We start from the raw sequence: 3,665 nt of genomic DNA, 5'->3' as shown, positions 1-3,665 counted from the left end.
AAAAGAAAAGAAAAGAAAAGAAAAGAAAAGAACTTTTCCAATGCTGAATGCTGAGATCCAAGAGGGAGAATCTGGAACAGGGAGGGAAAGAAACATGGTTTTTGTTACTTCTTATTTTGGTGGGGTAGGGAGGTGGTATTCAGATCACAGAGTAAATGCTGGGTCACATGCAATTTAATTAACGTATTCATGTTTAGAGATAAATATAAAATATTTAACAAATCCACTCATAAAAATAATTCAAAACAGAGTACTTGATTTAATAAATATAGAAATACTAAACATTTCCGTAGTATACCAAAGAAGAAAGAGTGAAAGGAACTAGAAATCAATGTGAAGAGATCAAAATGGAGCATGAAGAGATGGGCGTGGGAGTCTGAGGAGGCAGGAGAAGGACGAAGGCAGAAGAAAGGAAGATGCAAGAACTAACGGGAAAGAAAACGCGTGTCAAACCACTGGCTCCAAGAGGAGCAGGGTTGTGGGAGATCAAACATACTCTCCATGATTGATTTCACTGAGGCTAGACCACTAGACCACTAGTCCTATTTTCTGGACAAACTTGGGAAAATCCTCCTGGCCTCATATTTTTCAGGTGCAAATCAAGGCAGTTGCATCAGATTTGCTGGGGTCATTTTTCCGTCCTGGTCTTGCCCCATCTCTGAGGCCTGAAGGTGGCCTTGTGAGTGGCCGCAGTTCAGCAGACCCACAAAAGGACTTATACTGCTGTTTGTTCTGCTAAATCATTAATGACCTTGTATTTTTTTCACCCTCAAAGTGTATTTTGTAATTTAATTTACACTTGCTGCTTTTTCTTCTGTGTTCCTTTTTGTTTCCAAGAGTCTATGATTCTGGAACCAACAGCTATTTGATTACCTGCTTCTCACAGCTTTTAGTGTCAGACCATAGACTCTAGGAAATGAGATACTGTGCTATTAACCCAGCAAGAGAGTCTATAAAGCACTGAATCATGAGATTCCATAACTGTCCCAGGTACAAATGTCAGAAGGCTGTTTCACAGGGAAAAAACAAACTAGAATTTCTTCTTCCAGTTACATAGCACAATGAATAGAGACAAGATGACAGCATTTTTAGTTCATATTTGCTCAATTTATTAAAGAACAAAAGCTCACAGAGTCACTGGAACTTGCTCATGGGGGCCACGTAGTACAAAGCCTGCCAAGGTTTTGAGATGTAATGTGTTTAAACGATGATCTCAGATTTCCTGGTCACCTTCACACAGAATCAATGTTGATATTTGCACATTGACTAAACATATTTGATGTCTTGGCCTCTCAATTTACTTATTCACTTATTTAATGTTTATTTATTGGCAGATATTACCAAATGAGTGGCTGAGCACGATGATCATGGAATCTGGTCTCATTTTATTTTTTATCTTTTGCATGCCCTACCTAGGACTATACTGGTACAGAGTAGTGTACAAAACAGACTTGATTAAATAATGATATTTTAATAGATGTGTACCATGTGTACACATTCTGACTAACAAAGCTTTATCATTTCTTTGTGTTGGGAACATTCAAAATCCTCTCCTCTAGCTTTTTAAAAATATGCACTAAATTATTGGTGACCATATTCACCCTACAGTACTATTGAACACTAGGCTTATTCCCCCATCCAGCTGATATTTTGCCTCTGTTAATCAACCTCTCCCTGTTCTCCCCTATCTCCTATCCTTCCCAACTTCAAATAATCACAATTCTACTCTCTACTGACCTCCATTTTTTTATCTCTCACATAAGAGTGAAAACATGTGGCTTTTTCTTTCTGTGCCTGACTTATTTCACTTAACATGACATCCTCCGGGCTCATCCACATGGCTGTGAATGATCAGATTTCATTCATTTTTAAGGTGGAATAGTATGCCATTGTGTATAGGTACCACATTTTCTTTACCCATTCATCTCTTGATGGCGGATTAGGATGACTACACATCCTGGCTACTGTGAATAGTGTTGTAGTAAACACAGGGGTGTAGGTATCTCTTTGAGGCACTGATTTCCTTTTTATGGACAAGTATTCATCAAAACGAAAATTTTAATTAAAACAAGTGAAAAGAGTGTCACATAAGCTTTCCTCCTGGCTTTTCGTGCACTCAAACCTGAGTGCTTTTTCATTTGGAAAACTTCAAAAGAGGTGACTCAGAAGCTTTTTCCCATCCGTCATTCAGAGTCAGATCTATTTCAGTGTATTCTGAAATTGCAAGCTGAGCTTAAGTCAAACTTTTGAAAATTTTGGTTTAAAGACTGCTCTTCATAGCAGAATATACTACCTCCACCTTCAGCCGCTGTGTGAAGACAGGCAGACTCAGGTTTGGAAGGCTAAGTCCCAGGAAGGTTATTTTCTACTGGATACAGAGAAATTGTTGATTAAGTCTGGACTCACCTCTGGACTAAACTGGCCATGCACTCTTGAGCAGTTAAGATATATGGGGCCATGTGCAATGAAGCACCTTTGCCCACTCATCTGCTGTCAGTTCTCACACAGATGAGGAGGCAGTAAGGTAAATTACCCGCTGGCTCCCCCTCCTGCTCAGCTTTCACCTTCAGTCTCCTCTTTGCTGAGCATCCATCACCGTGCTTCCTGCCACCCAGTCTTGGAATTTCTTGCGGTTTTGATTCCACCTTTTATATATTTAATCACTTAATCATTAATGTCTTTTATATGTTTAATCATTTTGTTAACTCTGGCCCTATTAATTACATGATTGAAAACATTATTTCTCTTCTCCGAAGCTGTTGGAGAGTGGAATCTTTCTGTTAGCTCTGTTCACTAAGTCTTGGAAGATTGCTTTCTCCAGGGTTTTGCAGTATTAAAGTTGGAAGCTTACTTCTAAGGAAGAATTCTGTGCAATGCAGGCTGAGGAAATGCTCTTTAGAGGACTTTTGTCTTTGTTTTTGTCAGGAACTTGGTGGCTACTGCCATACTGTTTTTTACTGGCAGTTCTCAAATTAACCCAGTAATATAAATTCAAAACCATGGTATTACAAGCCCATGGATCTAATTTTTTATTATTATTTATTTAAAGGCCAGGCCAAGATAATAATGTGTCCGTTAAATCTATCTTCGATGTGGTTAAGTTATTTTCCTAATCCAACATTTCACCAACCATGTTGCTCATTAAAGGCTCCAGTGTTATGCAGTTTCTCTCTTCCAACAATTCACCTCATAGACCACTTTTTAAATTTCGGTGTAGTATAAAAAAGAAATATCTGCCAGGCACAGTGGCTTACACTGTGGCTTAATCCCAGCACTTTGGGAGCCTGAGGCAGGTGGATCACTTAAGCCCAGAAATTAGAGACCAGCCTGGGCAACACAGTGGAACCCTGTCTCTGTAAATAACAATAATGCAAAATTTAGCTGGGTGTGGTGGTACACACCTGTAGTCCCAGATACTCAGGAGGCTTAGGCGGGCATATCACTTGAGCCCAGGAGGCAGAGATTGCAGTGAGCCCAGATCACAGCACTGTACCCCAGCCTAAGCACCAGAGTGAGACTCGAAAAGAAAAGAGAAAGAGGAGAGGAGAGGAGAAGAAGGGAGGAAAGGAGGGAGAGAGGGAGGGAAAGAGGGAGGGAGGCAGGGAGGGAGGGAGGAAGGGAGGATGGAAAGAAGGAAGGAAGGAAGGAAGGAAGGAAGGAAGGAA

The sequence above is a fragment of the Cebus imitator genome, unplaced genomic scaffold, assembly GCF_001604975.1.
Source record: "Cebus imitator isolate Cc_AM_T3 unplaced genomic scaffold, Cebus_imitator-1.0 Scaffold55, whole genome shotgun sequence".
NCBI classification, from domain to species: Eukaryota; Metazoa; Chordata; class Mammalia; order Primates; family Cebidae; genus Cebus; species Cebus imitator.
Note: the sequence above shows the minus strand (reverse complement) of the source record.